Source organism: Schistocerca nitens, chromosome 6 (genome assembly GCF_023898315.1).
Source record: "Schistocerca nitens isolate TAMUIC-IGC-003100 chromosome 6, iqSchNite1.1, whole genome shotgun sequence".
Taxonomy (NCBI): Eukaryota; Metazoa; Arthropoda; class Insecta; order Orthoptera; family Acrididae; genus Schistocerca; species Schistocerca nitens.
Genome location: NC_064619.1, coordinates 242,893,975 through 242,921,086, shown reverse-complemented (window position 1 = coordinate 242,921,086; position 27,112 = coordinate 242,893,975). Strand labels below are relative to the sequence as shown.

At 40.6% G+C, this 27,112-nt stretch overlaps 1 protein-coding gene across 10 annotated transcripts in view; it reads right to left on the bottom strand.

The window, feature by feature from the left end:
- Positions 1-25,765, bottom strand: part of LOC126263221 (putative methyltransferase DDB_G0268948) — a 128,272-nt gene extending 102,507 nt beyond the window's left edge. The window contains exon 1 of one of the 10 annotated variants that reach the window (XR_007546867.1): positions 24,286-24,598. The gene's annotated coding sequence lies outside the window, so the exon portion shown is untranslated. Of the gene's footprint in view, positions 1-24,106; positions 24,599-25,568; positions 25,590-25,745 lie in introns of those variants that run through there. The other 9 variants (XM_049960306.1, XM_049960304.1, XM_049960305.1 and 6 more) reach the window with 9 other exon arrangements.
- Positions 25,766-27,112: the final 1,347 nt, after the last annotated feature.

Here is a 27,112-nt window from a genome sequence, read left to right as displayed (position 1 = left end):
AAAACAGAAAACACTAAAATCTCAAAATCAAAATAGTAATATGTAATAGTAATAGTAATATGACAGCTGTGACAAAGAAAATTCACACTACAAGACTTAAATAAAACAGGGATATAGTAATAAGTATGAGATGTAATAACATGGTATACTGCCCTTGGATATAAGCAAGGACAAATCTATGGTGTAGGTACATAGATGTCACAGCAAAATAAACAGCCTATTCATGACCCAGCTTATGTTAGGTGAAACTACTGACATTCAGCTCTGCTGTACCATGAAATATAAAGTAGTCAATCTGATCCATAACTCATGGTCTATGTGTTATGACATCTTAAAACCAAAAAACAAAGCCACTAAATAGGTCACAGAAAAATGATTACTCCATGCATAATCCAGCTTAAGATTCATGAAATAAGGTGACATTCTGCTATAAGGTAAAGCGAAACGCCAACTAAGTAATGCAATACATAGCTCATGGTCTACATGTGAAGACACTTGAAAAATGGAAAGCTGCTAAGTAGCCTTCAGCATTTAATTATACATTTTAGCAGTATTATCATAAAGCCTCATAAAATGAGCTTAAGCCAAAAATTTGCAACTACAGTACCTCATGAAATATTTTTAAGCCTCTTTTATTAGCCTTCACACATAACATTGCTAAAAAATGCATAATTAAATGCTGAAGTCCAAATAGCAGTTTTCGATTTTTCAAATGTCATCACACGAAGACTATGAGCTACAGACTGCATTGTTTACTTGACATTTCATATTACTTTATAGCTGAACACCACCCTGTTTAACCAATCTTAAGCTGGATTAGGCATGGAGTAATCATTTTTCTGTGGCCTATGAAGTGCTTTTTTTTTTTTTTTAAAAAAAAATTGCCACCACGTGTAGACCATGAGCTATTGATTGGATTGAATACTTGACATTTCACGTTATCTTAGGATTGAATGTCATCATGTTTCGTTTGTCTTAAGCCAGATCATGAATAGGCTATTTATTTTGATGTGATCTTTATGTACCTACATCACTGCTCTGTCCTTGGTTATACCCACAGGCAATATACTGCGTAATTACACTTCACATTTATGACTGTATCCCTATTTTATCAAAATCTTTTAATGTCTTTAATTAAAATGGTGCTGGGGACAGTGACGTTAAAATTGCTTAATAATGGATTGCCTCTTCGTCACCTACATCATGAGCTACATATGGGACTCTATACTGTGCAATCTTTTCATAAACTAGTTTTCCGCTGGGCAAGCTTATTGTCAATAAATGTTACTGTGTGATCATTCTATCTTATATCAATATCGTATAAGAATAAGATTCTGAAATACGACTTAGATCACAATCACATGTTGTCTTTCTCAACTTACTGTTTTACCTCCAAATGGTTACGTATCTACTGCTGTTTTTAGAAAATATTTTAGCTTCTATCTGCTACAAAAAAAACTGTAATTGTATACCAGTTACCCCATTTTTGTTAACCTGACAAGTTAATATTTGCAACTGATGATGACAGGAATACACAAACGACCTCTAGTGATGCTAAATGTGAATATATTCTGTAGTGACTTTCGCTGTGAGTCAGTTCTGTAGCACTTCTGCATCAGTGACGTACTCCATGATCTGTAATATGGGTTGGATGCACTTGGCAAAACATTTTGTAAATATTGGTTTAAACTTTGAACATATTGTATATACTGGTTTTAACTTTGATGTGCCAATGCATCTTACATCAACTGCCTAGCTAATTAATTTGTGGAGTACGTCTATATTGCAAAGGGGCCAATGTACTAACCAGTGCAGAGGTATATGTAATATAAATTCGATCTATGTACAGTAGGTCCCTCATAATCCAGAATGCTTGGGGATCAGAAAATATTGGATCATCGAATATGGCAGATTATCAGGATCATTTTTAAAAACATGTTTTAAAAAACAGCATAGAAGCAAAACCTATAGGGTTAATATATGAAACCAAGAATATGTTATTTGTTAAACTCAACAGGAGAGATTACAGTATGACCAAAGTGAATGTATGTATTGCTTTTCTGTAAAAAACATTGAATTAAAAGATGAAAACTATACTTCTCTATTACATCAGTGTACGGCCCAAAGTTTTAAAAAAGTTCAATATACATAAATAATTTTTTGTCTGTCAGTCATGAAATAAAATAAGCACCACTGATTTGAAAATACCAGGAATGGGCTAATTAATAAAAATTATTATCAAGAATTTGGTGCAGTTTATGTGGAATCACAGTCTTCAGGGATAGCACAGATATCTGACGTCAAAGACTTTGAATATGTCGGACTGGTATTTACCACAGGTGGTTTATCAGAAATTTTCTTTTGAGATTTTTGGAACATTGCAGAAATGCAGAATGTTTGTGTCTTGGATTGAGTTCCTTTTTGACAAAAGTTCTTTTGTATGATGTGCAGATTCATGACTTCAGAAGTGTTTTATTGTTCACTGCTCTCAGTAAATTTCACATGTGCAAGGCTTCTGAAAGCCTCATCACAAGATATATGAGTTGTAGGCACTCCATCATCGCCCTCAATTTCTGGTGCCTTCTGTGGGTTGAATACACTTTGTAAAAACACATCGTCAGTCAGCTCTTCTTCGATTGCTAAATTTCTGTCAGCGTTGATCTATTCATCAAATTCTACTGCTGAACATGCATTTGGTTCATTTGCCGATGCAGATGTTTCTTGAAACTGTCCAACTCCACTGCCAACCATGCCGAGCTAAAACTACAGAAAAATTTCTGATGTGTGCCAGACTATCAGGTCTGTTGGATTATCGAGTACTAGATTATCATGGTCTTGCTGTATCATATAATGAAATGTATGCTACTTTTCATAATGCAATATGCTTTACACTTTAAGTACACTATCACAGATCATATGATGATAAATCTGTTTGCCAAAACCGGTCATTCTAAATAAAGGTTTTATAAATGCCATCATGGCTGAGAAGCTGTCCCTCTTCAAGTCGAATTTTTAGAGCCACTTCGACCTTTTTTTTTCCTTTTTTTTGTCTTGATGTGGTGGGGAAGTTTATTTTACAGTTTTTTGCCTGTTTGCAGTGGTCCATTTTGTCTCAGGATTATGTTTGTGTACTCACTGTGATATTCCAATATCTGCCTGGTGTCACAAGTGGACAGCTTGACTTGCACCTACTAAGTTGTTTTTAGCCTCTGAAATTTTCTTTATGTACACAGCTACCTTATGAACATACAGGCATGGCAATGGTAGTACCTGCAGTGCTTTAGAAGGGGATTGCAGGAGTTTCTGGGTGCCCTTACAATACTCTTTTGGACTCTGAAACAGCTTTTGATTCTTGATGAGTTGCCCCAAAAAATCATTCCTTTTCACAGCAATTATTGTGCTTGGGCACCGTACACGTTTTTTAATGTTTCTTTTGATGTGGACCAATCTAGAATTTTTATTCCATAGAACACCGTGCTTAGTTTCTTGCTGATGTAATTGATATGCGTAACGCACGCTCATGTTTTCCTGAATCCATATTCCTAGAAATTTTGTCGAGTTTACAGTTTCTGATTGTTTATTAACTAGATTTATATTGAGGGATAATGGATGTTTGTTTTGTATGGTATGAAGGTGTATTGCAACAGTTTTCTCCGCGTTAACAAGAATACTTGGTGGTGAACCATTCTGCAATGTGAGAGGTGCAATTACATATTCCATATTGTGGTACTGCAACAGTTTTGCCTTTTATCGATTCATTTCTGTCATTCACAAATTTTATATATTTTTGGGAGTTTTCTTTCTTCCTAGTACATGATTTCTACCAGCTGCTCTATGATTTTCAGGTATGATGCCACCAATTCGTGTCCTCCTAGCTTCCAACATCCGCAGAAGATCTGACGGCTTAAAGTTACGGAAACTTCTTGCCAAAGGAAATATTTGAAGTTCTACAAGCTCAGAATGCGTCCAACTTACCAGCTCTTCAGACACAAAATGGAACTTAACATTGGTGATGTTAACACTACGAAACTGAAACAAATTTGACACAGATAATATTTCCAACAGACTTTGTAAATCTTCCTTTCATGCTAATCTTTTAACTGTAATTCTTTTTCCATCTTTATAAAATTAAATTTATTTTGTACTGGTCTGCATATCCAACACTAAAACAGTGAAGTTTTTTTAACATGTGAATATGTTCCTCTGATAAATTACATTACTGTTTCTTGAATTTTGTGGACCATATAGATGTCATATTTCATATCATCAGATATAACACAAATACACTAAACTAATCTTTCATCTTCAGTATTTTTTAGATTAATTACAACAGAATGCACAGTGCAAGACTCATGTCCAATGGTATCTTTGGGCTTTGTCTTGTATAGTGAAAGAGTAAGTTTCACTTACGTCCATTGATACTGTAGCTATGTTTCCATCAAATGAAACTTTAAGTGTCTTGTAATATTCTGACTGAGACTTGGCAATGAATGAATGTGGAACTCGTTTTTTTTTTTTTTCCTTTTTTTTTCTTTCTTTTTCTATTTAGATGAAAGGTGCTAAATAAAGTCATAAATGTTTACAGTATATTCGTGTTCTGTCAGCTGAAAGTAATTGGTTTCATCTTCAGCACAGTTTTCATTTTTTTCTAGGTAACATAATAAAGTTTCTCCTGAAGGTCACTCAATGCAGTGCTGTAACATACACGCTGGGATTCGGTTTTCACATACTAGTAATTCTATGAGATCTTTATAGTTCTCTTCAAATGCTACTACATTCATTAGTAAAATTATTATTGTTGTTGTTGTTGTTGTTGTTGTTGTCTTCAGTCCTGAGACTGGTTTGATGCAGCTCTCCATGCTACTCTATCCTGTGCAAGCTTCTTCATCTCCCAGTACTTACTGCAACCTATATCCTTCTGAATCTGCTTAGTGTATTCATCTCTTGGTCTCCCTCTATGATTTTTACCCTCCATGCTGCCCTCCAATGCTAAATTTGTGATCCCTTGATGCCTCAGAACATGTCTTACCAACCGGTCCCTTCTTGTCAATTTGTGCCACAAACTCCTCTTCTCCCCAAGTCTATTCAATACCTCCTCATTAGTTATGTGATCTACCCATCTAATCTTCAGCATTCTTCTGTAGCAACACATTTCAAACGCTTCTATTCTCTTCTTGTCTAAACTATTTATCGTCCATGTTTCACTTCCATACATGGCTACACTCCATACAAATACTTTCAGAAACGACTTCCTGACACTTAAATCTATACTCGATATTAACAAATTTCTCTTCTTCAGAAACGATTTCCTTGCCATTGCCAGTCTACATTTTATATCCTCTCTACTTCGAACATCATCAGTTATTTCGCTCCCCAAACAGCAAAACTCCTTTACTACTTTAAGTGTCTCATTTCCTAATCTAATTCCCTCAGCATCACCCGACTTAATTCAACTACATTCCATTATCCTCGTTTTGCTTTTATTGATGTTCATCTTATATCCTCCTTTGAAGACACTGTCCATTCCGTTCAACTGCTCTTCCAAGTCCTTTGCTGTCTCTGACAGAATTACAATGTCATCGGCGAACCTCAAAGTTTTTACTTCTTCTCCATGAATTTTAATACCTAATCCGAATTTTTCTTTTGTTTCCTTTACTGCTTGCTCAATATACAGATTGAATAACATCGGGGAGAGGCTACAACCCTGTCTCACTCCTTTCCCATCCACTGCTTCCCTTTCATGCCCCTCGACTCTTATAACTGCCATCTGGTTTCTGTAAAAATTGTAAATAGCCTTTTGCTCCCTGTATTTTACCCCTGCCACCTTCAGAATTTGAAAGAGAGTATTCCAGTCAACATTGTCAAAAGCTTTCTCTAAGTCTACAAATGCTAGAAATGTAGGTTTACCTTTCCTTAATCTATTTTCTAAGATAAGTCGTAGGGTCAGTATTGCCTAACGTGTTCCAACATTATTATGTAGTGATAAATGGGGCAGACACGTTCTGAATGGGTACCATTACAACCTGCTGAAACACACCACTTGGGGCAAAGAGGACAAAATTTAGAAAACCTATTCAATTTCTTGATATTCACTTTAAAATTTAAAAAATTCTGTGTAAACGGCCAAAAATTAACAATTTTCTTTCTCATTGTTTTTTCCTTGTGTTTATCAAATCATTCACACCTCATACAATGCTGTGCAAGTCTGGTGCATTAAACAGGATCACAGGGTTAATCCAAAAAAAGACTGTTGTGATGCCATTCACCAAGAGGCATAGCCAACACTCAAGTTGGAATCTGAAGCTCTTCAATGAAACTCTACCTGTGAAGGGAATAGTGAAATATCTAGGGGTAACCCTAGATGAGCAACTAACATGGACCCCTCACATTAACAGCATCTGCTCGAAGGCAAAAGGTACTCTAGTGAGTACCAGAAGGCCTAAGCCCCAGAGGTATGCACTGGATATACATCGGGATGGTTAGGCCTAGGGTTTCTTACAGGGCCGTAGTGTGGTGGAAGAAGGTAGAACAGCAGGCTGCAGCTAAGGAGCTTGCTAAGGTGCAGAGACTGGCCTGCTTAGCCATAACAGTCGGAATTAGCAGCACACCAACCACTGGGCTGGAAGCCATGCTGGACCTGCCTTCACTACACCTTTGGGTCAAGATGGAGGCAGCAGTTGTGGCATACAGACTTAAAAATGGTAAAAATTGGATCTCACTGGGATATCCAGAATTACACACTAAGATAGTGAGTGAGGTAAATATAGGAATGGCTGGCAAAATGCCGGCCGGCTATATAATAACTCTCAACTGCTTCAACAAGCCTTACAATACAACAACAGGAAGCAGGGAGCAGTGGGAAAAAACAGTTCGAGATGTACGGAGGACATTGTTTGGTTCACCGATGGGTCGAAATCAGACCAAGGCATTGGGGCAGGAGTGTACTGGGTTCAGCCAAGACTGGAGGGCATCATCTCTCTAGGAAAACTGGCCTTGGTATTCCAAGCTGAAATTACTGCAATCAGGGCATGTGTGGAGGAGAACATGTGTAGGTGCTACAAGAACCGTTGCATCTACATCTATTCAGACAGCCAGGCAGCCCTAAAATCACTGGCAGCTCCTGCAATGAGATCTAAGGGTATTGCAGAATGCCACAGGGCTCTGGTGGAGCTAGGGGGAAGCAATAGGGTAAACCCTGTGTGGGTCCCTGGCCACTCAGGGATCTGTGGCAATGAACAAGATGACATATTGGCCAGGATGGGGGCAACAACTCCATTTACTGGGCCAGAACTTGTCCTGACAATCACCAAGGCAATGATCAAACTAGAACTATGGAACTGGCTTAGGAAACAGCACATAGAATATTGGACCAAGTTCCATAAACAAAAGAATGGTAAGGTAATGATGCCTAAGCCATGTTTAAAAAGAAGCTCTGTAGTCCTGGGATTGAACAGGAAAGAGATGAAACTCATGACTGGACTGATGACCAACCATGGGAATTTCAAAAAACACCTACACACAATGGGTGTACTGGAAGAAGACCCTAAATGTAGGATCTGTGATGAGGGTGAAGAAACTGCATCACATCTAATCTTCAAATCCATGGCATTGGAAAGCAAAAGATACAGAATCTTCAGGAGAACTAGACCTGAAGAAACTGTGTCTAACAAAAAACTGGTAAAGGGACTCCTTGCCTATTTAAGAGCATTGGTTGGCTTTACTGTGACTAAATCAATTACTTCAGGTTGCAGTTTCTTCTCTCTTTTGAGGCTTGGTTTCACTAACAGATGCTTTTCTTTAAAAAGATTCTGTGCTTGCTGTGCTGAGTATTCAGAAATTTTGAATGTAATTTAAATTTTTTGCCAAGACCAGTTCAGTGTTGTGGGGATACCAACTGCATTTACTACTTCTTTGGAGTTTGGTGAAAATTGTTCCCTATGTTATAAAGCACCAAGCTTTCTCTTCTGTTGTCCTCCTTGTACTTCAAGCAATTTTATTTTTCCTCTAAGTATTAAAGTTCAACTTTTTTGCAGTCCTCAATAAGGGCATGTAATATCATAGCTGAGCACACAAGGTATGTGAAAACAGTATTTAAAAGTCTCCATCACTACTCCTTGTGAGTGTCATTTCCATCTTGTCACTCTCCTCAAAGTATTCATCAATACCGTGATCACCATCATTGGTATTAAACAATGTTTTATGACAAGATGCATAAAATGTTTCTCCTCCTCATAGTTTTAATCAGTTTGAGAGAAAAGCACCCTGGCTCTGTTGTAGAGAGAATAACTCCTAGTGTTTTCTTAACAGGTTTATATTTTTTTGTATTGGTCACAACATTTTTTGTAGAATTTCATTTTTTTTTAGAAATAAAGTTCATCTTTATCTGTCCATAATTTAAATACATTGATGTCTTCTTCACATGAGTTACTTAATTTTCTGTAATTCTTTTTTCAGCACAAGTTTTTATGAAGACATGTGGTCTGTGTAAATATCCACATGATGCACTTATCTTCGATGATGGACAATGCAAATACAAATTCATAGTTCAGAGAATCATCTCACAGATATAAATATATCTCTTAATTGTTTTGACGCAAAAAGAATTTTTTATACATTAGTGCTCTGATGACAAAAGAAGTAATTTTTTCATCATTCATTTTATATATATTGAGATAGAAGCTCTAGAGTACTTATATTTAACAGCAGACAAACATGAAATGAACAACAAAACACATATACAGCCATATCTGTATGTAAAACCTGAAACTAAAATGTAGCATATGCGGGGTTAGAGTCCTGTATATTCAGCCATCACACTCATGGCTTTAATTTGAAGGCGAGGTGCCAAGTGTGGGCCCAGCTTTGCCTCAGGAGGTTGTTTGTCAACAAAACATTCGCTGGCTGTTTATCACCAAGCCTCCTGCAGCCACAATAGAATCTGTGGGCACAAACCATGTCAATGAATGGTGCACAGGTTGTTGTAATCAGTGCAGCAGCCACAGCCACCTATTTGCTTCCACGCTGTCACATGTCCATGTGACGCCACAACTGTGTTCCTACGCCAATGGGTACTTAGGTTGTTGCTCAGCTCCTTGACAGTGAGTTATGCTCTGGGCTCCAGACTGACTGCTGCCACCCACACTTTTATGCTTTGGACCACAGTGCCTGACACTGCTGCTACCAGCAGATAGCGCCGTCTCACGCATTTACCAGGATCATCAGCTGCTGGACACCCATCAGTCACTCCCATGCCTGGACCTCTGTCATAACAGCCCACGAGCTCACAACCTTGTGGTACAATGCCGTTGATCATCCGTGATACCTCCCTGCTCACAACCACATCCAATGAATGTGGACCTCACCACAGTAGGCACCTGCTGTACGTTGTCAAGGTGGATTTTTCAGTTGTACTCTTGTGTGGACTGTCGTCCAATAAAGCTATACTGAGGTTAGTTCAAGATTAATAAACAAAGAGTTATTACTGCAACATGTGAATTCAGTCTTCACCAGTCACACAACTCAATCAAGGATACTTAATAACACACACAACTTTTCCATACAAAAACTCCAGTACCAAATACCAAACAAGCACAGTTAAACATTGTCGCATAGGCAGCTCTGCAGAAGCTAGGTAAATCCTGTGCCACACCTCTCTGAATAGGAACAACTGTTACCAATTGCTCTGACATTTAGGATGCCTTTAGCCAATGGAATGTAATTTCAGTGTTCTCTTCCAAACAATCTGCCATCCTGATGTTATCCTGGATACATTTTACCTCAATTACTTCCTTGTACAGTCACCTCTCTTGAATTTTTTTGATGCAACCTGTTATGCTGTGCCACCAAGCCATGTGACTCCTCCTCTGTCTGGAAACGGCTGATCATCTCTAATGATAATGATGTTGATGGGATGTTAAACCCTAATCTTCTTTCCTCCCATCCTTGCAGAGAGCTGAGGGCTGGATGAGAGCTTCGAAGTATTCAAGCTGCTGAATGACATAAATGTCTTTCATCAACTCTTTTGTTGCTCCAATTTAACAACTATAATGCTGGGTGAACAGCTCTCTTATTAATCAGTACACCAGAACAACATCTCTGAACAGACTCTTACAACAGAATAGAATGGCATTTCTTTGATGACACTATCAACTATTTTCCAGTTGCTGTCACTGTTGGCAGCACCTCTTGCTCTCTGTCTTCCACAACATCACCAAGCCGCAATGCCAAAGAATAACTGATTCCTTCACAGAAGGTGGAGACACTCAATCGCAGTTGCACCTCAGTGACATTCAGTGCTTGCATGTCTCCCTCCGCATTTGTACACCCATTAAACCAGCATGTGCGCAGTGGAACGTTCTCTACATACTAACTACCTAAACAATGTTTCTACAAGAACATGTTCCATCAGCTTGAGGCAAAGAAGTGTAACCTGTTATTCTGAATGAACAACATGCCACACTACACCAGTTGTTACTGGTACTTGTTTTTCAAACAAAATATGTTTAACCAGAAATAATACAACATAGGAAAGAATGAGAAGGCACAAAAAATATATTTTTACTGACATTTTAACAACATATTTTATGAAACAACTGAATGAGGAATGAGCTAAAATTTCCTATACAGCAGGAAAAACATAATAAAGAAAGAAAATCCATACTAATTTTATTTTCCCAGGCAATAGTCCATGTCTCTTTCCCTTTATGTGGTACTGGTATTATCAGTATTCAATGTAATGCTGATTTAAAATAAAAAGATTTAAGTATGCATCCTTTTTCTCATAATGGTTTTACTTAGAGGTAAGAGTTACTTATTTTTAAAAACTTTATACTACGAAGTGTATAACCACCAAATTTCATACACGCAGTTTGGATGATAAGTACAAATAAATAAATAAGAAAGAAAAAGAAAATGCTACTTTATTTTTCAAAATGTTAGCAAGTGTCATTTTGTGCCATCGTAATGTTAACAACAGGAAAACTTCCAGGCTTGGTAGTGCCTTAAAATGAAAACAGAGACAGATAGAATGCAAAAATTTGGTATGGACCGAACAAATATGCCAAGTTTCATTCAAATCTGAAATGGTGGATGAGGTGGGCTGAATGATTTTACACAGAATGACTCCACTAACAAAAAAACAAAAACAAAATCAGGTAACACGTTGTTGAAATTTTAGACAGAATAGAAGGCTTTATTTTAAAAATGCATATAAAGGATAATACAAATTTACATCTCTTCGACGTATGATGAAGACTGTGAAATAGTCATACGTTACACGCCCAGTTTTGCTATCTTCAAGTTTTTATGGTTAATTCATTCAAAGGCCTCATGCCAATACCAAAGTTATTTGGCCTTAGTTAATATCAAGAGGGCAATAACAATAAACAGTTATAATTTCTTGTTTCTACTGTTGTCTTTTTTATAGCACAAGCTGACTGCTATTTAATTAATTTTAAATTGTTTATAATGCCACAAACAAGACAGCATCTTCCATGATTGTTACATCACCCTTCCCTTACAAAGAGTCCTGATCTGACTTTCCACTCCCCTTGCCCCCCTCCCCTTCACCCCACTCCAACAGTCACTTCAAAGCAGAAATAATACTACTATTAAAACCGAAGGGGAAGAGCAGGCAAAGGATTCACTCTAATCAGAGAAATAACAGTCACAATCACACTCAAACTTGTGGTTAAGCCTTAGGGCAGTGCATCTCTTCTGTCCAGGGCAGGTTCAATAATATTTTTCCACACAAGCAACATATAATTTGGCACTCTCGCTTAAATTATGTCGCACAAGCAAGGTATCATTTGGAGTCCCCACAGCCCCCCTGTGTTCCTCCCTCATACATTAGTTGCCATTCCTTTAAAAATAAATGTAAGTCTAACGACCTTGGAAACTGTTTGTTTTCAGTGTTAATTCGATGTACGAATATACAGGTTTTGCCCTAGGGGCACCTCTAATGCCCCTCTCAGTTTGGTGCCCCAAGCAGCTGTTACACGTTTGCCATTTTAATTGACTATGTTGTCAATACTGGATTCTTATCAGTGGCAGCATTCAACAGTATGACCATATGATACATAATAGAGGAGAGCAAAAGACAAAACATTTGAAAAGTGGTGACTTTTCTAGAGACTTTCTTGGAAAGTAGCTATTAAGCTACTTTCCAAGAACACATATAAATTTCAGAAAAAGCCATACTGTAAGGCTCAGACAAGTGCTTATATTTGAATTAAAATAACTATATCACGTGACTGACTTTTCAGCAAATCTAAGCCTATCATAGTTCTCTCTCAAGCACCACACATGCTGTACTGCTGCTTAGTGGAAGAAAAGAAAAAAAAAAAGAAATTGGTCCACTTTAATAGCTCAACACTAAAATTATTACACTGAATATTTCTTACTAACAGAAGTGGAATCCTTTCTTTCTGCTATTTCTGCACAGACTAAGCAAAATTCGAATGATCTTCAATTTGAAATATTTGGCCTTTTGTGTAATACACAGATAATATTATTACATATAATAGCCATCTAGGAAATAAAGCATTGACTATCACTCACATGAGAAAAGTGGGAAATGCAATCCATTGTGCAGAGTTCTGAATGTCATAGCCCCTTTCAAACATATGCAGTGCCTGCCAGACAAAATCAAATGTACAGTTATTTACCTTTGCTTTAAGCAAGAAAGAAACGAATCCACTGAATGATTAGATGCAGTAAATGGTCTTTTCTTCCCTTTGCAGAAAAACAATGAAATAGCTCGCTGTTTAAGTATCTGGTAAAGAGTTCTATACCAAAATTCATATTACAACACATTCCTATGCATCATATGAGACTTATTTTAAGGTTTACTTTATGTGAGGTCTTAATGGAGTTCATGACAGCAAGTTAGTGGTGACATAGTTCCAATAGTGAGTAATCTTACTAGAATAGTGAAACAATTTACCATTATAAACAAATAAAAGAAAAACTTGATTCTGTGATTGTCACAAACTATAGGTTAGAAATGTTGTTGCCACTAAGTGAAGAAGCGTTGACTGGTCAGATGGTGGAGGAGGAGACGGGGGACCAAACAGTGAGGTCATCGGTCTCACGATCTAAGGTGACAGAAACTGATGGAGGAACAACACAAACATCACAGTTCAGTCAATGGGAAAGGAAAACGGGCAAACAAAGAGGCAAAAGAAACACTGAAGTGGCAGGAAGAGTAAAGAACAGAAAGGGGAAGGGAGGGGGGCGGGAGTGGGGAAGGGCGAGAGCCGAGACACCACAAAGGCGCTACACGTGAGGGGGCATCAGCACCGCTGCAAACCCATCCTGATCCCCATACCATACCATGATCATGATAAGAGCAAGGGTAAGAAGATATAAGAAAAGTGGAAACAAAACGGCATAAAAGACCAGACAAAACATGAGAAAAATGGGGAAAACAAGGCCGCTGTATGGGCAAGGCCAAAGGTCTCCAAAAACAATGCCAACGCTAACTGAGGGGATCCCATTCTGGAAGGCAATACAGGTAGTTAAATCTGGCAGGACGCATGACTTTCATGAAGAAAATCACCGACAGGTGTAACCACGCAAGGGTCACTGCTAACTCCTGGTACAAGAAAGGTGGAAGGGCATATTTAGTGTGAATGGCCAAAAAGCAAGGGCACTCCAGCAAAATGTGGACCCCTGTGAGGGAGGCACCACAACTACAAGAGGAATGGAGGGGTATGGGGGGGAACCGGGGGTGCGGCTCATTATAGAGTAAAAAAACCATGGATCAACCTGGTACGGCCGGTACAAAGACAACAGAGAATGGTGGATTCCCGCTGGGAGAGGTGGAGAGAAGAACAAAATGTGGTGGGAGGCCCCTTGGTCTCTCAAAGTTTATTAGACAGGGAGGTGGCCCTCTAAGAGTCAGCTCACAACTGACCAAAAAGGAATTTGATGTCAAGCTGTAAATCCACCCCATAAGGATCATTGAGAACTGGGGGTACGTGGCTGCCCCCCACCCCACCACTCCACCCCACCCATCAATCAATAAGCAAGATGCAGGATGCACATATGGACAGGACCCTAAAGGAAATCAACCAAACATACAGCACAGTCAAGATCGGCAAGAAGGTCACGGATGGGAGGGACCAAAGGGTGGCGGGAAAAACAGCAGGTGATAGCCTGAAAGCCACTCAATGAGTCTGTACATAACAAAACTATGGCGATGGAGATCTATTTAATAAAGCAGAGTGCCCAATAGATAGCCATCAGTTCCATGGTGAACACTCTGCTCATGGCAGGCAAGAGATAGTGTTCCATGCCAACAGAAGATTAGTGCAGACTTAAGAGCCATCACTGTAAAATCAATAGCATCCTAAAACTCTGTAAGAGCAGCAGAACAAACACTGTCACACCACAAGATGCTAGAAGAGATCCATCTGAATTTGTGGCTGAGAAACTAACCAATGGGGACGTGTTTGGGAGAGAATATGTTGAACAGGACAGAGGAGGAAGATGGAAATAGTGGCAGAGAGAAGCAAGGCAAAGCCCAACCAGTAAATCTGTCTGAGGGGAGGGGGAGGGGGAGGGGGAGGAGGGGGGGGCAGTGGGCCAGTGACATTCAAAAGCTGCAGAAAGAATAAAATTGGAGGGGTGAGCAGGGAATGAGTGGATAGCAATGGCATACAAAACCAGGAGCTGGGACTGCCAAACCGAAAAAGGGAAGGTACGGAGGGGGATCACAGTGTCAACCTGAAGGGCTAGTGTGAAAGGCCTTAATGGCCAAACAGATACCACGATGGTGGACTGAGTCCATGAGCAGCAATGTGAAAAGGGCAGCTGAGGCATTAACTTGACAACCATAGTCCACACAGGCCAGAACTAAGACCCTATAAAGGCAAAGAAGAGTGTAATGATCCACATTCCAAGAGGTGTGAGCAAGGAAGTGAAGAACACTGAGTATGTGAAACCAGCCAATCTTCAGAGTGCAGATATGAACTAAGTAAGCTTGTTGTCAGAAAGAAAACCCAAGAAATGGACTGGGGGATCATGGTGAGGCTTTGGGCATCAAGACGGAGCTCTGGATAAGGATGGACTGCAGTACGATGACAGAAATGCACCAACCACGATTTAAGGTGTGAGAATTGAAAACAGCATGATAGCGTCACACGGAAGTGCACCGGATAGCATCCTGGAGCTGTTGCTATGCACAGGCCTCCAAGTGGGAACTATAGATGTCATCCACATACAGAGCCAGGGTGATCAACAGTCTGATGGAAGCTACGAGTCCATTAATAGCAATGAGAAAGAGAAGGCCACTTAATATGAAGTCTTGAGGAAAACTATTCTCCTGGGTTTGCAGAAAGCTGATAATGTTGCCAACCCAAACTCTGAATGACCATTGTAATAGCATTTGACAAATAAAAATCAGGAGACAGCCCCGAAGTTCCCACTCACGGAGTGTAAGAAAGATGTTACGGCGCCGAGCCGTGACAGAGGCCTTACGAAGATCGAAGAAAACTGTAACAAGATGGCGGTACTAAATCAGGCCTGTCAAACTGCACTTTCCGATTGAAGCAGATAGTCAATCGGAGACCATCTCTCCCAATAGCCACACTGCTAAGGAGAGAAAAGGTCCTGAGATACAAGGCACCAACTGAGCCGACGAGGTACCATCCGTTCAAATAACTTGCAGATGACAATGGTCAGACTGATCAGTCAATAGCTATAAAGGGATGATAAATGACCACCAAGCTTAAGGACAGGGCCCACAATATTTCCCTCCATTGAGAGAGGAAAACACCTTGCAGCCAAATAAGGTTAAACACCCAGAGTAGATATTATCATTGTGGAGAATTGAGATGCTGAGGCAATTGGTTATCCATGGAATAGGGGCCAGGAGCTGAATCATGGGAAGAGGAAATGGCCAGAAGTAGTTCCCATTCAGTAAAAGGTTCAGTGCAGGATTCCCCCTGACAAGGTGTAAAAAGTAACTGGGAAGCTCCAGCCCACTGTTTCCAAAGGAAGAAGGCGGGAGGATAGGAAGCTGACACCAATGCAGTAGTGAAATGTGTTACAAGATGTTCTGCAAGAACTGATGGATCCATTCAAAGGCCACCTGGAAGGGGCAAGGCCCAGGATGGATGTCTATTGTTAGCAAACTTGGAGGATATGGTGCGTAGTCCACATCCATGACAAAGGGACAGAAGAACTTAACGAGGCGACAAAGTGTTCCCAACACACCTGCTTGCTCTGTTGATTAAATAACACGCTTTGGTATGAAGATGTTTAAAGGTAATAAGACTAACGGAGGATGGGAGCTACTTAAGGCTTTGCAAGGTCAGATGGTGATCATGGATGGCGATGGTGACGGCAATGGCCGTGCTCCACCACAGGACCAGCTAGCTGCAAAAGCAGCCAATTGAGGGGGAGGAACGACAACACCGACGGCGTGAATAGTTGTATCAGAGATGTCAGGGACAACACTTCATCAATACAACCTGACAAAGAGGGGGTAAACACAACCTGTGAGGTATTCAGATGCAATCAACATGATGGAAAGCATAGCAGAATAACCTAGCCATCAGGAGGCAGGAAGGAAATGAGAGGATCAACGGAAAGTCATTGCTATCAGAGAGATCACTGTGCTGTGATCAGCGTAATGAGGTGAGATAGAGAGGGGAAGTGAGTAAAAGATGCAAGACAGAATGAGTGCCACAGGCAGCACTGAAATGTTATGGGAACCATCATTAAGAAGGCATACATCATGGTCTGCAAAAGCTGGTCTATGAGGAGACTCCAGTTAGCACTGCCCCACAAGAGATGATGGGCATTAAAATCCCCAAGGAGGAGGATGGGAAGGTGTAGTTGCTGAAGGAGGGAAGTTAGTGCAGTGGGTATAGGTGGCCTGTCAGGAGGAGGAGGAGGAGGAGGAGGAGGAGGAGGAGGAGATTGCAAGTGGACCCAGATGGCAATTCTTTCAATTTGGAATGAAGGGGGATCAACGTACTAATAAAGTCTGCATAGACCAACATTCAGATGGCACCAGAAGCCCTCCAATGAACAACCTAGTTCCAACAGAAAGCACAGAATTCACAAAGGGTCGGTGAGTGAGCCTCAGTAAAATGAGGCTTCTGGAGAATGACACAAGTTGCAGAATAGAAGGAAATAAGGAATTGCAACTCCGGTAGGTGACAGTATAATCTGTCACAGTTACACTGAATAAGCACAGCACGGGGACCCAAACAGAAAGTGAATGGGCTGAAACCAGCCATGTCACCAGGTCATCATCTGTCACTAACAGGAATGGGGTGACAGCCATAAACATGAGATCTGACTCAGGTTGTGAAGGCAGAGTCAGCACATCCTGTGGTGCCAGAGTGGCTTTGTCCAGGGACTTGTGTTTCTTCTTCTGCTCTTTAATAGGTTGAGAAGGGCAGGGCCCAGAAAGAGAGCAGGCTTCATCAAGATCTGTAACTGACAGAATGGGCAACTTTGAGCCACATGGTCTGTGAGTCGTGTGGCCAACTGGTTGCAGAATGCTTCCGGTCCAGGAGACACTGGGGGGGGGGGGGGGCAAGTTCGCAGCACACCTCCCACCTCCAGTCCAGGATACACAGGGGGAGGGATCCTGGAAAGGGGCCCAATCACCAACAGGTGCTGAAGGAGGAGGTCATCTCTATGGTAGCGTAACGGAAGTGACACCCAGAGTGCTGAGTGTGGGAACTACAGGAGAGAGAGAGAGAGAGAGAGAGAGAGAGAGAGAGAGAGAGAGAAGAGAGGGGGCAGGAAAGGGGTAAGGAGAAGGGAGAAACGATGTAACAGAGGCAAAGTTAGGCATCATAGATGCAGGATGAAGACAGTCATACTTCTGAAAAGCCTCAGTGCAGGATAAATTTTCAAGGGACTTATACTCCTGTACCTTCTTTTCCTTCTTATAAACAGGGCAATACAGCAGGTGTGGAGAGTAATGGTCATGATAATTAACACAAATGGGGAGCAGAACACATGGCTCCCCTCATGGAGTGTGTGTCTCCATTCACCACAGAAAGATGTGCCCAAAGTGCAAACACTGATAACTCCTCATGTCATGGATGGTGGGCAGTATAGATTCCTGTCACGCTGAGAACACACAACGTTGACCTTCTCTGAGAGAGTACCCCCCTCAAATGCCAGAATACAGGCATCATTATTGATGCAATTATCCTTTTGCGGCCTACCGGAGCATGCTGAACAAAATGAAAGCCTTGTCATTCAAGGATGTCCTGGAGTTCCTCATTAGTTTGAAGGATGAGGTCCCTATGAAAAGTGATTGCCAGAACCAGATTCAAAGACTACTGAGGAGTAATGGACACTGGGTTGTTGCCAAAATGGTCAGACGCACAAAGGGCAGCTGACTGGACAGCAGAAGTAGATCCACACTGAACCCAACCACATTTGAATCAAAACCCCACTTTGCCAAACTTGTCTTCAGTAGTGTCCACAGAAAACATCACCCTGGTGGTCGTGAAAGTGTCCCCATGAGTTCTGGCGCACACCAGGTGGCGGTGAAAGGGCCTCACACCAAATCTGTGAGTCTGACACTCCTCTCAGGATGCAACCAGGGAAGGCTGCAAGGTTATAAGAAGCAGCATTAAAACACCCATTGCCAACTAAAGAGACGCACGTAATGGAATGGCTGTTTGAAGCTTAGAGTGTTTCATACTCAAAGTGTCCACCCTGATAACACCCTATTCAATCAGGGACACTCGCCACAGACACCAACCAGCCACAGAAAGCAGTATCTGGCATGACAGCCCTTGCTGGTAGTTCTGACGCTCCTGAATGACAAACAACGATTGCTAGGTATACACGGGGAGGTATCGGCTCAGGTATCAAAAGTGTGGTTTCTGTGGTGTCAGGGGGATCAACCAAGAGGGTACATAACAAACCCACCACACGGACTGGCTACCATTCTGGCTGTGTAGTGGTAGAGGACAACAGCATCGAGGAAAAGATGGGAGAGATGGTAAGGCCACATGCTGAAGACGCTAAGTAAAGTGTTGTTCTCCAGTTGGCTCTCACTAAGGAGAGAAAATTTAAGAGGGGAGTTTAAAACCATAAGGAGACTAAAAATGCCAAAAAAGGGAAGGTGAAAAAGAAAATCAAGAGGGACAAAAACTAGAAGGAATGCCACAAACAAAGAGGATAGCTGGGAAGGTGTAAACAAGGACACCGAGGAGGAGGGGGCATAGGGGAAGGAGTGAGAACAAATAGGGAGGGCAACGTGGAAGGGAATGCAGCCCTGGAAGGAAGAAAGTGCAACAATAGCTCGGGGTCTGTGTGTGCCATACACAAACTCACACAAGAGCCATGAGCCCTCTCAGGGGTCTTCGAGAAACGCCCTCTGAATGATCTTCAAGAAACATGGAAAAACAATGTTTAAAGGTTGTTGAAAATAAAATAATGAGCCACATATTATGAGTGAAACTGAACAGGTAAACCTCACTACTCTATGACTGAGGGACATCACAAAAGCAGTAATCAAAATAGTAGCTAGTAAACAAACTGCAAAATCATCAGGTGGTAATTTTCCAAGAAAAAATGCTGATGAAGATCCAGACGTTTCTGCAGCACCAACCATTTCAAGCGTAAACAGTAAGTGTGTCAGTAAAACAAAATCTGTCAATGACACCAAACTGAATACAGATGTTAAAAAGTTGCTGGATATGCTTCAATCTTTGTGTTCATTTCGACTTACAAGATAAAATAATGGACAGCAATGTATGACCCAAGAGCATTATGATGTTTTTTATTCCAGATGATGCCCAGTACTCCAGTGAGATAAACTCCCAAGGCAAAAAATATTCCAGTAGAACAGGAAATTTCACCACTGAAAAAATGCAAGCTTAGTTACAGCCAGTGCACATGTGCAGTGCCTGACAACAAAACTCGATACATCATCACTTTTTGTTGAGGAAGTGAGACCATGGTGTAGACAAACTTCTATCCATGGTAGTGTGTCTGCGTATGCAAAAAGTAAGCTCAGTGCTTAGAAAATTGACATAAATAACTTCAGTGCGGACTTCGATCTAGATTTGGCAACTTTGAGGCTGCCAGATGCTAACTTAATTGTTGTTTCTATGCACTGTTCCCAAATGGCAATTTTGAACAAATTGGAAAGCTATTCATGTCATTTACTGGCTCTAGGAGCAAAAATTGTCTTATACGGAGACTTCAACATCCATACTGGGGAAGGCAGTGACAAAGAGAGCACTTTGATGAACTTATTAAGCAGCTATGGACTATCTGTGGTAAAATATCAACTGACAAGAGGAGGTGTCTGTCTTGGTACAATTGTCACAAACCTAAATAGTTAAGACTACAAAGTTAGTGTAATTGATCCTAAGCTTGCAGATCAAACTGCTGTAATCATGAAGCTATGGACAAACTCAATAAATACACAACAAATTTCCAGTTGGCATTCAAATTACATAATCGGAAGTAGGGTTATTACATATAAAAATGATTATTATTCCATAATTAAAGTATCTTTTACAGATTAGCATCAAATGTCTGAAGTACTGGCACCAAATGATGCCTTCAATTTTCCAGACTCTTAAAGCGAAATTTTATGAAAGTTTTCTACTAAAGCCCAAGAGGTATCCAATTGCCAAATCAAAATACACAGAGAAATCTGTCACACTAAAGAGTGGGTATACCTCCAGATTAGCTGAAATACAACTATTTATTGAAAAAGCTCATTATCCTTGCAAGGCAGTGTGGTATCTGGTTAATGAACACAGGCAAAAGCCCAGCTCTTGCTCTAATTCTTGCAGTCCAGATTTAATGAATATATTTTAAACACAACACAAAGCACAGTACACAACACTCCTGACTTTGGCACAGAAACGGCATTTGCGGTGAAATTTGGAAATAAATGCAGCATGGTATTGTGAAAGAAATAGTATCCAAAAGGCATAAAAAAAATAGTAAAAACTACAAACACTCAGGGATCCCAGGTATTTATGGCACATTCCATACTATATTACAAACTATAGTCTGTATAATAATGAAAGCAATCAATTTTTGACAAAATAATGTAACTGAATAGATAAAACTTCTACTCACCAAGTCATGGCAGAACACACACATAAAAGGAGGTTATAATTACACAAGCTTTCAGAACCAGTGGCTCCTTCTTCAGGCAGGAGGGTTAAAGGGGAAGGAAGAGGGAGTGAAGGAAAAGGACTGGAGAGGTCTAGGAAAAGGAGCGTCTTTCAAGAAAGTCTGCTATAAGCGCGGGTCAGGGGAGACTTACCATTCAGATTGAGAAGGAAAGAATAATTGTTGGGGACTGCACCGGATGATATTTGAAAACCTGAGATCTTAAACGTGGAAGACAGGGTAATATGCAAGACAGAGATTACTGCTTAACATGGTGTATGAATTATTAAGATGAAAAGCTAAGTGTATTGTATGTAACAGAGATTGGATGGGGCAGCGAAAAATAGACAGATAAGAAAATGAAAGATATAGAAAACTAAAGCGGAGTGAAGAAAGAGGTAGTTGCTGTTAAGAAACGCTGAGGTGGAAGACATTAACGTAAATTAAGGCCAGGTGGGTGGTGAGAACCAATGCTCCTAACCCTGTGACCGTCCATGCTGCAAGACTTGCCCTGTGCACCCTCCTACCAGCCCTTTAACCGACAAAAAGCTTAATATCAGAGAGAGAGAGCCAATGGTGAAACAACACATCTTATACCAGCTGTTATGTAAACACTGTTCAGCCTTTTACATCGGCACGACTACCACCAAATTATCAGTTTAGACAAATGGGCATATCCAAAGGGCGTATACTGGCAACACACAGTATCCTGTTACAAAGCATGCTTTATAACATGACAATTGTGACCTCGGTGCCTGTTACACCACACGAGCCATCTGGATTCTTCCCCAGACACCAGTTTCTTGGAGCTCTGCAGGTGGGAACTATCGCTACGTGTTCTTGGTTCTCACCGCCCGTCTGGCCTTAACTTGTGTTAATCTCTTCTACCTCAGCATTTCTGCACAGTAATTACTCCTTTCTTCATTCTGTTTTCATTTTATACATCTTTCATTTTCTTACCTGGCTATTTTTTGCCACCCCCTCCCACCTCTGTTACATAAAATACACTTAGCTTTTCACTCTTATTAACTCATGCACCATGTTTAAGCAGTAATAACTGTATTTAATATAACCCTGTCTTTTACCTTTAAGCTCTCAGGTTTTCAAATCTTGTCCGGTGTGGTCCCCTACAATCAGTCTTTCCTTCTTGCCCCGTCTGGTAAGTCTCCCCTTACCTGCGCTTCCAGGTGACTTTCCCAAAATCCGCCCCTTTTCCTAGACCTCTCCAGTCCTTTTCGTTCACCCCTCTTCCTTCCCCTCCAAACCTTCTGCCTCAAGAAGGAGCCACTGGCTCCAAAAAGCTTGCCTAACTATAACCTCCTTTTATGTGAGAATTCTGCCACTGCTTGATGTAGGGGGCCTATACATGTTTTATCTATCCAATTACATTAAACTGTAATGTTTGAAATTGCTCGCCCACTGACAATACCAACTAGGAAGTGCCTCCATTCTGGAGAATTTCCAGACTTCCTGAAGTACCATTACCAGTTTATGAAAAAAGGTAACCCACATGAAGTGTCAAACTACAGGACTGTATCTACAATACCAGAGCTAGCTAAGGTGATGGAGTCCATAATGAAAGATCAGCTGTTAAGTTGTTTTGAAGGAAATAATCTGTTTTGTGATGAGCAGCATAGATTTTGAAGGGCAAGTTAGCTACAACAACAGTACTTAACTCGGTTACAAATACAAGTCAGGGTTTTGAAGACGAGGAGCCGGTAGCACTGATACTCTGTGTCCCTAGCAAGGCATTTGATTGTATCCCACTTAAGGCCCCGCTCAGCAAGCTAAAATCATATGGTACTGAGGGAGCTGTTCTACAAACTCTCGAATCCTACATAAATAACAGATGGCAGATTGTATCGGTGCCAGGAGCAGGCTAAAGTGAAATGAAGTTAAAACACAGTGTGCCACACAGATCCATAATCGGTCTCTGTTGCTCTTAATTTTCGTTAATGCCATAGTCTCCAATGAGTATACCTTACAGTTTGCAAATGATAACTATGTTCTCAATGTAGTTCGGGCTGTTCAACAAGCAGATGTCCTATTCAGTGAGGTCAAGGCCTAGTTTATCATAAAATAGGATGAACATTACTGAAGACAAAACACAGAGAATGATACGCAACCTCAGTGATACTGGGGCACTGGGTGACACAGCGGCTGTTAAGCTTCTGTGGATTTTTCGTTGATGCCAAGTGAATCTGGCAACAACACACCACCATGTACATTCCAAACTCTCACAGATTTTATACCTGGTGTGGAAACTAAAAACGAAATATCACAACAGTATCTACTAACAGAATACTACACAATGGTCCACAGCCACATCAGCTATGGACTGTTACTGTGGAGACATTCTGCAGGTTGCAAGAATGGGCTTTTATTGAAAAAGAAAGTAATGAGGGTCATTACCTCAAGCAAAAAACTGACCAATGTAAACCAGGTTTGCAATCTAATGGCTATGTCCTTCAAGTCGAGAAACTCTCCCCTTCCGAAATCCGTGCGTTGGACATTGTTTGCCCCCCCCCCATATATATATATATATATATATATATCTTCGGGCAAAACCCCACATACTGTAGACACCTGCTGGAAAAATATTTCGCGCTACATACCGCGTATGGAGAAAATTTCGACAGCAGTTTTTCCAATTTAAGATTAATGCCTGGCGAACGTATCCAACACACTAAATGAAATAGTAGCAAAAAACATTCTCGGCTAGATTTACGCCCTTAACTAGTTCGGAAATTTCTCATCTAGCAAGAATCGCTACGTTCCCGATACCCGGGTAGCATTCATAAATCGAAAAGAGGAAGACAGCTGCGCAGGAGCATATAAAAACATACAATATGCGATTATTCAAAGAAATACGGCACACGATAGGTCACTAGAAAATTACTGAAACTAGAAGGAAATGCTGTAACATGAAACGTGGCGGTAATATCAAAGTCCAATTAATCTCAGTTTTCGGTGCAAAGACACTTACATCACATTACATTAAGAAACAATACTTCCGTGAAGTATGAAGGCCATAACATTTGAAACGAACCTTTTTGGTTCGATGTTTAGGTTTGGTTTTCAATGTACCGGGCGTGACAACACTTCACAACGTGATTCGTTAATGTCCGCGTTGCTTTTCTGAATTAAATGGAGTTGAAGCCGTACCTTGATAAAGAATCTTAGGTGACGTAAATTCTTTACGTAACTCAGACTATCGTCGTTCTGAACAGATCCCGCCAAATGAATTTGCTCAGTTTACTACAGTGTACGTGTACTTTTTATTAGAGTTACAGAGAGATTAAGTTTTACGGTACTTAAACGCGTGGCCCTTACGCCAGACAGATTATTCTAAGCATATCTGAAACGTGTCATTACTTTTGCAACACGGTTTCAGAGTACAGTTACGTCCTTTTTTACGTGATGGACGAACAAGAAATCAATTTAAAAGGAACCTGCACACGCTCAATATTTATTGACAATCCTAGTTTATCAAAACTTCAAAATATTGAGCGACCTCACACTATCAATAACACTGACAAAACTGTCAGCTGACAACGCGAGTTTACAAGGTTAAGACGTTGTACACTCAACTCAACACAGCGACAAGTCACGTGTTAATTTACTGATTTTCGGGTGTATGGGGATTCCAACCCCTTAGCCAGCCTGTTTACATAAAACTTAGAACGCATAAGCTATATATTCTTTGCTGGGATGACACATGACAATGACTTTCTTCGTTCGTAGGTCCCAAGTAATACAGAATGTCGTTTAAATGCTGCACAAAGTCGACAGAGAACGGATAAGCCTCTTGTTGACTTGTTACTAAGGGATATGCAAAATCGCTGAACTAAACTTATGGTATACAGGAACGTATAAAATATTAGGGTCAACAGAAAGGTCCGATCTTACTCGTCGGCTTTGACCCGTGACGTAAGCGTGTTGTGGTGTGTGACGTCATTACGGCGCGGAAATCCTAATACATGGTTTGATGTACTCTTCTTTAAAGAACATGTATACGTAATATGAAGCAATTTGATGAACATATTGATCTGTAGCGTAGCCCACTTGAGGTTAGGTTGGGAGGTTTTTTTTTTGGAATGCGGCCGCGGCAGCGGCCGCCTATGATTCGAAAATATTGATTTGACACTAATGAAGCCTGTGGGGTGATGGGGGGGGGGGGGGGGGGGGCACTGCAGACTCCCCCCACCGCATAACGACATATTTAGTTTCTCCCCACCCAAAAACCCCCAATTTCCCACGCTTGTCCCGTTACAGTCATTAGGCTTTTTGTGAAACTTGTGTATTTCAGTGTTTACAATACGTATTCGATGTTTTTATATCCGCCATATTGGAATTGTTGTTTATGGTCGTTTCCGCGGTATTTGTGACGTCATGGGTCAAAGCCGACGGGTAAGATCGGACGCTTCTGTATTTTCAAATATTACAACCGAAGAATAATGGCACTGAGTTTATAGACAAAACACAGCGCTCTGGCCGGTCGTCGCGGAAATAATTTGGCGCGAAATCGAACACTCGTGGCACGACACATGCGCCAAACACTCGCCCACTACACCATACAGAACTGCTAGTCGCGGCCGCTACAAACTAAAGTCAGAACTACAGACCCGAAAGATTTCATAAATTATTTTCCGATGAGCTCTGCAACGTACGTCAAGTTATTAGCGTTGATAAAACAGAGAAGCAAAACACGTTAATCAGAGAGGCAGTCGCAGTCGACAAGAGATTAGGAATAACTTAAGAGATTTCTGGCGACAGGCAGGTTATTCTAGTGCTCGAAGCTTAGTTCTGTAATATCAGCTAGCACAATTAGTACAATTCTGTGGAAACCTGTGGGGCAATTAAATATGCCTGGCAAGGACCTGTTCAGACAATTAACGAAAAATGTTTTTTTTTACACTTTGAGATAATTTGGCGAAACTGAGGTGTATTACGCAGACCTCTTATTTAGCCACTGCAGATATAAGACGCATTTTTTCGAAATGGCATAGTTTTTCCAAAATGTATTACACCAATCTACACTATACTTTCAAATTAGGGAAGTAAACAGTGTCACAGGGAATCCTCCGTTAACCATCCTAAAGTGGTATACCCAATGATTTCCATTGCATAGGCGTATTGACATTCTTTCGTGTTAAAAGACTTCTTAAAAACTGAATCCGAGGTACGATATACACAGCAGCGTATTAAAAAAAATAAATGGTGTGCACTAACGCCGCGTGGCTGGTTTCTAAAGCTCTGTCACCATCTGAATGGAGAATAATGTCAAACCGTAATACTTGGCCTTACATATCCAGTATGTATTGACAACACTGAGAATATTTTGAAGTCCATCAGTATTGCACGTCAATTTTTCTATTATTGACGGTACTTCTATACACGCCCTCAGACGATCAATATATTGACAGTCGGACAATATTACTGAACGTGTGAGGGCTCCTTTAGAGAGTTCATAACAAGCCTGATATACAACACAGTATTATATCGTTTAATACCCAATGCTGATTTTCATGACCACACAATTGTAATTTCATGGAAATGAGGTCATTCCGTCATGAGTATCTGTCGCACTTGTATGGGCAATAGTTATAAACAAATGACGTATCTCATAAACCGTATGGCCGATTCACAGTATTCGTTAACGAATCATTACGTGACGTCACCGCCATGTCAGGGTGTATTCACACTGATTGTCACATCAGGTCAGTTCACTTAAGGGGCTCCGGAAAGGCTCAAAATCTTGAAAAGTTCAATTTTTACTTTTTTGCGTTTTCTGAATCTGCAGACTATTACCTTTTAATAGATATATAATTTATTCAATTCCGAAGACTACAACTATTTTTAAATTTTTTTTGAAATGTGTTCTACATGGGCGTGACCCACTGTGGCGCTGTTAAACTGCTGTCAAACGCTGTTATTATTAACGTCCGTGTTCATCAGGTACATTTTAGTGATGTGAGATAAAGTACGTGTT